The sequence below is a fragment of the Lissotriton vulgaris genome, chromosome 2_1, assembly GCF_964263255.1.
Source record: "Lissotriton vulgaris chromosome 2_1, aLisVul1.2, whole genome shotgun sequence".
Taxonomy (NCBI): domain Eukaryota; kingdom Metazoa; phylum Chordata; class Amphibia; order Caudata; family Salamandridae; genus Lissotriton; species Lissotriton vulgaris.
Window position 1 is genome coordinate 605245769 of NC_141687.1, and position 10162 is coordinate 605255930.

General features: G+C 43.8%; 1 non-coding gene across 1 annotated transcript; it reads right to left on the reverse strand.

Moving 5' to 3' along the window:
- Positions 1–1208: 1208 nt before the first annotated feature.
- Positions 1209–1315, reverse strand: LOC147730821 (U6 spliceosomal RNA). Its single transcript, XR_015308853.1, has one exon. It is a non-coding gene; the product is annotated as a U6 spliceosomal RNA (small nuclear RNA).
- Positions 1316–10162: the final 8847 nt, after the last annotated feature.

Below are 10162 nucleotides of genomic sequence, written 5' to 3' on the forward strand. Positions count from 1 at the left end.
GCCAGGACCTGGAACAGAGAGAAAGAGGACCCCCGGCCCCACTCCATCACCTGAAACCAGCACCACAGAGCGTAGCGACAAAAAATTGGCCGACGCCAAAGAAGAATGGCCTAAAAGGGGGACGGCCCGCAATGGAAATCGGCAACCAAGAATGACGACCAACAGGAATCACCATTCTCAAAGCAGACCGGACCAATGACACCAAAGGAGATAGGCGACCCACAAGCAGGTCAACACCAGGAGTGGAACACATAACCTGAAGAGGAAGAGATGCAACCACCAGGCCACGGAGACTCCTCCCGGGCACAACCCATCCGACTGACATTCAGGGGCAGCAGCAGGCGCCGCAGAGGCAGGGAACCAAACGTAGTGCAAAAAATGCAGGCATAGGACCAAGGCACTAGGGGAATGGCAAAGCACAAAAACGCAGGCCAGAGAGAAATCTCACAAGCCCCGCCGCCCTGGTAGCCGAGGACAAGGCCCAACCCTCCGGGACCGGAAGGAGGGACCCCTAAGAAAGCACAGACCGAAAAAGAGCAAGCATACACCCCAAAAAGGAGAAGCAGCATACGAACTCTTGAGAGCGGAATCCACCAACCGCCCAACCCGGACCTCCAGGGAAGAAGCCTCCGAAGACCGAGGGAAAAGGCGCAAAAAAGAAGAAAAATGGAGGATACCAGGTGACAAAGACCGCCAGGCGAAATCGTGTCCCCAGAAAGAGAGGAACACCCCGCATGGCAATGCCAAGCCACACCGCAGCCAGAACAGCCAACAGGACAGCACGAAATGGCTAGTAAAAAATGGGAATAAACCCCGCCGGAGCAAATGAATCAGGGAGAAAGACCCAGCAACAAAAACGCCAGAAATCTCATGGACCATCCCCGAATGTATACCCCAACAGGGAAAAAACGTCCACGATCCCACCAACAAGAGATGATGGCATAGCCCCATGCACCAGCAGCGCAGACAGCGCAAAACAGTCCAAGAAAAACTGCAAAAGATGCTACGTGGACAAAGAGAATGCAAATTTCCAAAGCACAGCATGAAAATGAACATCCCAAGTCACATTGACAGCATAGGCAGGACTTGAACCCTCAGCACATGATAGCCCGTGACACCAGAGGCATATGACATACCAATGAGCAACAGCTCTGTGGATGCACAGGAGAGGAAGTCCCCCTCAAACATGGCGAGTAAAGGAGTAAACCCCATATATGGAACGCTTCACGAATATGCATGTCATCCACGTGCAGGGACCATGCTAATCTACTCAGTAACGTTCCAAGCCTAGTATATGTGCTGCCGAAGCGAGCACCAGGAAAACACCCAACACACATTGGTGGCGGAATTGAAAGGAAGTGCCCAGCAACCTCCAGGAAACACTGCCCCAAACAGCAATCTCATATGTGAGAACAGAAAAGAAACAAAAAGGGCAGCCCTGCAGTCTCCACCCACAGCCACATATGAAGAACATGGCCGCAGGGGCCGGCCACTGCACTAAAGCACCAGCGCCGGAACGACCTGGGGCCAGAACACCAGGAGGGCTCCCCGCCCCAGCCCAGCACATGAACGGGGAGCATCCTGACCCCAGAACAGGAGCGTGGCCGGCCGGAGGACCGGAGCGGCCGCGCCGGTAAAAACATGAAAAGACCATACAGAAGCATCTAAAAATGCAAAAGAAATACTCACGGCACCGCCAAACCACCCAGAAGCAAACAGGAACAGAGGCAGGAACCGGGAGCACCAGCGTTCCGACAGCCGTCGGAGCAGAAAAAAAACAGGCATGGCGGTGGGTGGGAGGGGCTTATGTCACCTTCGACCTTTGGATTTCTGGCGTTTTGATTGGCTGGGTGGAGGCAGGACTGCCTCACGTGGTAAGGACTGGGACGGGGAGGACCCATGAGGGGGTAATGCTTCCTGACCAAAGACCAAAGGCAAAGGCTTCAATGAGGCTTGGACAGGCATGAGAACAGCATAAGTAGTTTGTCAACATGAGCCCCTGCCACGTGTTGGCTCTCCATGGCATGTTCGGATCACAGAATCACTCAGGACCTTAGATCCTCTGCGTGTCATTTGATGCTCTGGAGGTTCCGGCATCATAAAAGTCCTACAGTGCATCACATTAAACAGAACAAGGCTGTCAGGAGGTCCCCTGAACCGTAATGTACGCCCACCATAAAAAGTATCAGATGAGCAGGAGAGATGTATCCCCTGCCAATTGACTCTGAGCATCGGAGGACATAAACGGGATATCTATAATAGACTCCCGGCATGGATTGCTAAAAATAGACACCTTTCCTCGCGCCGCTGTGTCCCTGGGCATGGAGGATGCCTCTGTGGCTGGAGAGCCGCCTCTCGCACATCCCACCCGGCTTGGCTGCTTGACTTCACAATATTAGCAGACAGGCACTATATCATTTTTACGGAGAGGAGCTCTCCGATGGTTAATATTTGTTTTACTCTGAAAACATTCCCCGCTGACCCAAGAGCAAACGGCAGTTTCAATCGAGCCGCTCATAAATCCCCAATTGCTGTCACTCAGCTCCGAGCCCGGGGCTGTTCTGTGTTTTTTAGTCCATATGATTGTTGCGGCTATAGGTGTCTGCGGGGGCATCGTGTAACTGCTGGTGTATGCTGGTGTGCGGCTGCATTTGATGTGGGTGTTTGTGGCTGTGAGTGGGTAAAGTTGTGGGTGCATGCTGAGAATGTGGCTGTGGGCAAGCGAGCAGCTGTGTTTGCATGAACGAGGCTGTTTCATGGGGAATCTGGTTTCAGGTGCGCGTACTCGTGGATGCATGTGGGTACTTGTGATCGTGGAGATCTAAGGTTGTTGGTGCAAGTGGTTTTAGGGTGTGTTCAGGCACTCCACTTAAGTGGCCTACTGCGGAAAGATGGATGGCTGAGTCTGCCCTGGTGGGAATGGACCTTTCGACCTTGAGATCGCTGTAGATGGTTTCGATGGGCATTAGCTCAATGAATCATGTACACACAAATGAGTGGGAAGTTAACTCTCCGGGTGAGTGGGGTTGTCTTTGTGCTGTGAATGTATGTCAGTGCGTGAAATCATGACAACTTTCATTGGGTAGTCAGTCCCGTCGTCAATGTGAGATCAGTATCAGTATCTGAGAGATAGGATTAGATGGTATGTACCAAACAAGGCTCTCCGTTCAAGCTCGGCACGAGATCTGTGTGTTCCTCGTTTCAGACGCACTTCCTGCGGAGGCAGGAGGATTATACGGCCCATCGCTCTACTTTGGACCCGCCTTTCTGGGGAATTGAAAAATGTTACCTCTCTGCTTAGATTCAGGTAGGACTAAAGACCTGGCTATTCTCTCTGGACCTTTGTGTGAGGTATTCTTGCTGGGAAGTGGATAGTATGGTTCTCTGATCCTTTCAGTCATGGGTTGCGCCGAGACGCCTTCGGGCAACTGTTAGCGCTTTATAAAAATCAAATCAGATTTGCACAATGGCACCCTCCTTGTGCTCACTAATAGATGCTCTAATGTAATTAATACTTCTCCAGCAAAGATGATAAACACAACATCTGCCACCTCATGCATCTGCAGGGTCTGGCTGCATGCATGTGCCTTATATGGGAACATCCATGGGCCCCCACGTGCAGAAGCCTGGTGTGGCAACTCACCCTACACATCCCAGTCTTCTCCTGGAAGTCATTGCACTTTTGCAAATAAGTAAACATACTTTGGATATATTATTGGGACGGAAGTTTTCCCAAAATGGCATTGGAGAGCATCCTGACTCTGTTGCCTCTCCGTTGATATGATAGCAAAGTCCCTGGCATGTCACTGAAGTATTTATATTAGTTTGCATTAGTGAATGCAACCATCACACATGTTCACTGAAGGCCTCCCTGTTTCTTGGACTAAGATCTTGGCTCTGAGGTCCAGCTGAGCACACATTATAGGGAGATTGTCTACTGCCCTCACTGGGCTAAGAAAGACTAGCAGTGGTGGCAGCATTGGTTTACGATGGACAGTACATGCTTTTTTACCAGTTGACTTCAGGGGAGAGATGCCTATTGGTCTCTCCTATTAAAAGGTTCTCCTCGTCTCCCTTTGCTCCATCTGTGGGGGACATGGATAGAGGATGCATTTGCATGTGCAAGCGGGACAAGTGTCGAGCCTCTGTGTGTGTTTGATTAACGTCCAAAGAAATCCATTTTAGGATTCCTTTTGGGTGAATGTCAACTCAAGAGCGAAGACATAGTAATGAGTCTGCTCAGGTCTTTCATGACTTTCGGGAGGACCCCAGAACATTTTTCTTTCCTCTGTAAGGTTCACTGTATTTGGGCTTTAGTGTGTGGTGTGCAGGGTGTGCTACAGTGTCTCCTTTATAGTTTTGACTTTTGAAACCCACTGGGGCCTTCTAGGTCTAAACTATTTTCCTGCTGCATCACCTTGACAGAGGATGTGGCTGGGGTATCTGTAGGCAAAATAAACAAACAAGCATTAGCAAAGACAAAAGGTTTGGTCTCAGCTGTCAGCCTTTTGGCACTTCTTGCTTTGTCTTGACTTGGTTTTTGCAAACCTTATTGCTTGGTAAGCTGCCGGGAACTCATAAATCTAAAAAAAAAAGTGCCTAAGGACAAAAGTGTTTTTTGGGTCTCAAAAAAGGACTCATTACCTTGGTACACCCGTCACTGAAGGGAACTAACTACATTGTGTGTGCATGTACTCCTTGTGAAATGGCAGCATGACGTAAATCATAGTGAATTTAGTAAATTACTGAAGTTGGCTAACATTGCCCTTTTGTGTATGCTGGAGTGGGTAGAAGAAAAATGTGAATGACACAATTACAGACTAATTAATGAATTCTGTCTGAAAACCCCTATTTGTAACTATGCCATATACACTTTTAATAAAATCAAGAGGTCTTGGGCAACACAGACTTAAAAAACCATCAGTCTGGTATTGACTGGTAGTCTTGCCTTTGAGAAAGAAGGCACGAAATAAGGGAAGAAATGAAGGAAGGCAGACAAAAGGAAGGAAGGCACTTAAGAAAGGGAGGAAGAAAGGAAGGTAAAACGAAAGGGAAAGAGGGATGCAAAGAGGGAAGGAAGGTAAAATGGAGAAAGAAGGAAAAACGCAAAAAGAAGTGAGGAGTTAGAAGCAAAGAAAAAAAGAAGTAAGGCATGAAAGAAAGTAGGAAAGAAATAAAGTAAGAAGGCAAAAAAGAAAAGAGTGAGAGAAGGATTGGGCAAAAAGAAAGAAAAAAGAACAAAGGTGAAGGGAAGAAGAGAAAAAAGACATGGAGGAAGGAAAAAGAAAGAAAAAATGAAACATAAATAAAGAAGAAAGAATGAAAGAAGGCAAAACAGAAAGAATGAAAAAAAGAAAGAAGGGAAAAACAGAAAAGGAAAGAAGGCAAAAAGAAAAATAAGAAAATAAAAAGGACATAAGCCAAAATAGAAAGAAAGAAGGAAAGAAAGACATAAAAAAAGAATGACAGAAAGGAAGAAGGAAAAAAGGTAAAAAGGAAACAACGAAGGCAAAAAGAAAGAAAGTATGCAGGAAAAAAGGCCAAAAAGATAGAAAGAAAAAGGAAAATATTAAAGAAGTCAAGAAATAACGGTGCACAAAAGAGAGGAAAGAAAAGGGAATGAAAGCAAAAAAGAAATAAAGAAAATAGGAAATGAAATAAGGAAAATGGGCAAAAAAGAAAGAAAGAAGAAAAGACAGAAAGACGGAAATTAAAAAGAAAAGACAAAAAAGAAAGAAAGTCCAAGAAAGAACAAAAGAAGACAAAAGAGAAAGAAATCAGGCAAAAAAGAAAGAAAGAGAAAAGAAGGAAAGGAGTAATGAAAGAAGAATAAGGGAATGAAGGAAAGAAAAAAAGGAAAGAAGGAAAAAAGAACAAAAAAAGAAAGACAAAAAAGAATAAAAGAGAGAAAGAATGAATAAAGGAAAGATGGAAAAAAGGAGTAAAAAACAAAAAAGAAGGAAATAAGGAAAAAAAGGAAAGTAAGAAAGAAGGAAGGAAAGAAGGATAGAGGGATCACAGTATCAAATATTGGATACTAAAACCCAAATTACACTCCTGTCAGGTTTGAAAAAAACTGTTACTAGTGTGTTGAAAATTAAGCACCATAAAGTTTGGTTTTCTTCCTGAGCAAAGTAAATAAACATTAGAAAAATGGAGTCCGGGAGCACAATATAGTATGCTGTGAATAGCGGCAGTCAACTTCAAAAGGAATTTACAACCGCATTGAAAAGAAATAGGAATTGATAAATTTGGAATTTGCCCTGCGCTCACTTCAAATGCGTCCTAATGTTACATCAGGCAACACTGGTACTAAACGGAGCTCCTTGTGTGAGGATGTACACCTTGTGAAAGAGCAAAATGCAGTCGGTCAAAGAAACAATAAGCAGAGGCTTAAGTAACCCATTGCTCCATGCTATATGCTGTAGTGGATGGAAGCAAAATGCAAATGACACTAAAAAGACCAATGTGATAAGAGAGGTGGCTGAAAGCCCCTTTAAGCAAGCTCTGAGAGAAGATTAATTCCTCCGCGCTTTGGATAGTGAATTTAGCAATCCATTCGGACATTTCATTGGAGAGCATCCCCGAAGTAATTGGTGGTGTCATTTTTGAGATTACAAATTTTGGGTGCGGACAAAACGTCGCACAGGTGGTGATGCACCACAGAAGGGTGCCCAATGACATTGGTTTTTAACCTGCGTGCACATTGAAAGACTTTTTGCGCCCCCTCCCCTCATCCCGTCCTGATGAAGACCCTGATTTGAGGAATTGAACTACCCGGTTTATGTGTGGGTCGAAACGTCGACATTTTCCTTTGGGAGCCTGCACCTACTAGTCTCTGCCCGTTCTCCCCGTCTCCCTCCCTCCTAAATCCCATTGCCAACTGTGCAAACTAAGGATAACGGAGGCTGTGTTCAAAAAAGCTAGTAAAAAAGAATTAAGAAACCTGTATGCAGGGAACTAGGAGTAAGACATTGCATGATGGCCCTTCGGATTTTGAGAACGGACACAACCTCTATGATGGTCATCTGTGGATTAGCAAAGTACTTGGGAAGAGCCTGGCAGATTCGTTCAAAACTTATCCAGCTGAAAATGAGCTAGTAAACAACGACTAATTAATCTGGTTGATCAAGGGAAGCCTTTCACTGCATTTTATGTCTTATGGTTTTTTTAATTGTATATATCCACTCTGAATTTCTAATATTTTATAAATGATTTTAATATTTTATAAATGAAATTGTACTTACTTTTATGATAAACTTCTTATCGAATAAAGTACTACAACAACTAAAAAAGAATTAATTTAAAATTTTTTATTTTTTTTTGCAAGCGTTCTCTAGGGCAGGCTCATTTTTGTACATAAGTAATCTGCACTTTGTTTCTCTGATCTCTTTGATCAATCACTTGAGCACATACTTTGACCTTTCTCTGTGCACGCCTCTCTCTTTTTTTATCTTAGAACAACTTTTGTTTATTGTTAATGTAAATATCTGTATAAAGATTTGCTAAATTCTTCATTTTTCAAATTGTATATTAAATAAGAGAATCCGATTGGATTCATTTGAAATCTCAAGGTTTTGGTGCTTTTTGTGTAATATTTTGACAATGTGGGCTAGTATATCTATCTAACCAACTGTATAGATTTATTCTAGAGCTGACTAAAAATTATTGGACCAAACGCAGAAAATTGGTTTACATGGTGAATTTTCGTCAAGGACGCATTGTTCAGTGAGACAGGAACGTCATAGTCTGGTGCTGCGAACCACGTACTCATGTGGGCTTGAGAAGACTACTGAGCTCCAGTACTAAAATGTATGATTGTCAGCTCCCCTTGCCAATTTGTGAATTAGGCCGTGATCCTGAATCCTGGAGTGCTGCCTCTAAGGAAAGAGCCTCATTTCCTGGGGAAGGGTTTATGGAAGTGCCCACATTAAAGGAAAAAGTATAAAAGAGGAAACCCTACGACCAATAAGGAGCTGTGCAGGAAGGACAAAGAACCATTCACCATAAACACTGCTGGTAGCCCAGGGAAAGGATCAGCTTTGCAAGGATATCAAGTGTGCCTGTCCCCCACTGTGTGCCTAGAGCCCCTCCACATATGAACTTCAGAATATTGTGGTCTTCCTCCTAATCTATACATGTATTTATTATTGGTAAACTAGGGAAGACTGAAACGAATCCTACAAACAACATGGCTATCCTTGCAGCAACTGGGAGCCAATATCGCACCGTAAGAGACAAATGGTCATATTTAGAAAGGGCTTATCGCCAGAGGACTATCACTTTTTGTGACATTTCTGTGGCGATAATCCCTTCCCTTTATATGCAAGGCGGTGTTAAGTCACTTAATGTGGCTTAACGCTGGCTTGTAAATAAGGCTCCCTTTCATGCTACACTTAGCGTGAAGGAGCGGGCAATGGGTGTTGCGGTGGGCGTTCTGCCGCAACACCCATTGATTTTGATGATGCCCCTTATTTACAAGGGTGGGGTAAATATGGGGCAGCGCCAAATTCAAGACGAGGAAAAACCTTGTACTAACATGGCAAAACTAGAAGAAATGTTTAATTTCTAAGTGTAGTGCATTGTGCAACATACATAGAAATAGCAAATCACCATGAATGATTGTTTTGTGCAGGAATGTGTCCCTTCCTGCACATAAACAATCATTAAGAAATGACGATTTGCAACTTCTATGTGTGCTGCATAATGCAGCACACATATGAGTTACAAATCACCATTAGTTATTGTTTGTCCATTGGGAGTTTTGCAACCTTTCAAGGACATTAGCTGCAGCCTCAGGAGCTTTTATGGGGAATGAGATAGTGGGAGGGACTATTACCCTGTGCTCAGCACAAAGTCACACCTGTACTAATTGCACCTCACCTTCAGATATGCCTCTGCAACTGGTTAGAGTATGACAAGATTGTGGTCCCACCGCCTCATGAGACTCCACCCTGCTCCACTCAGATGTTAGAATAAAAGTGTTTTAGCTGAGGTCTCCATGCATTGTATATCTTAAGTTAGCATTTGCGGCACCATTTTATATTCAGTCACCATTTTGAGCCATGATCGAAACTAACTTCTGTCTCACTCTCTCTCTGCCCCAGCTGAAAGCAGCTGCAATATTCTTTTCTTTCTCCAAGTTTGAGCTTCGCTGTGCTAATGAATACACTGTTCTTGTCAGTACATACAAATCCCATTAGATAGGCCTGCTCCCACCCTTATAGGTAAACAAGGGGGACCCAATTGGTAGCTGTGGACCATGGGTATCAATTATTAAGAAAAACAAAGGTCCTCAGCAAAAATGGAGTGACAAACTGGTATCACAAAGACCACAATAGGCTACTATATATTTTCCTTGCCCAGCCGGACAGGGAATTTATTATAAATCAATTCAGGTATTTAGAGTTAAATACATTTAGCAAAAAACATTTCTTGCAGTAAGGCACAGTCCTGTACTGTACTGGAGAGGTAAGAATAGAGAGGAAGGAAAATAAAGAATTGAAAGGATAAGTGCTTCAGGCAAAAGGGGTGAGCGATCTGGCACTGTATTAGAATCAGTATGAACAAAGTTTCCCAGAGTAGTACATACAGAAAATAATGTACAATGATCAACAGTATGACTACTAAAAGGAGTCGACGTTTCGATCCCGTGCTCAGAATAAAATGGGATCATCTTCAGGACTTAACATTATGTTTGCCTGGTTAAACAATATATACGCCTGTTAGGGAGAAAAACAGGGGAAAAAGAACACAAAGACAATATGTTGTAAGCTTCAAGAGAACAGCAAAGCCGCATTTATCATCATTTGGATTCGCAGTGATGAGGTGCCAGCAAGGGCGTGCTTTTTGAGAATCAAAAAGAGGGGGTTTAACAGTGATATTTGGTGCATAATCACTGCCGTTATTTAAGCGAGTGTGTGGGATGGAAATTGCGATTCTCATATTTACATGACTAGAGAATCTGGATTTCATTAAAGACTCGGAGGCTGGCATTATACATGCAAATTTTAATGCAGATCCCAGCAGCCGCATCACAATAGAAAGTTCCAAATAGAACAAAGGCAACAGCTAAAAGCCATGAGCCAACAACACACAGCCTCTTTTAAATGAGGACATCAAAGAAGATAAAGTTCAAAATTCAAATGTTGAAGTGGAGAAG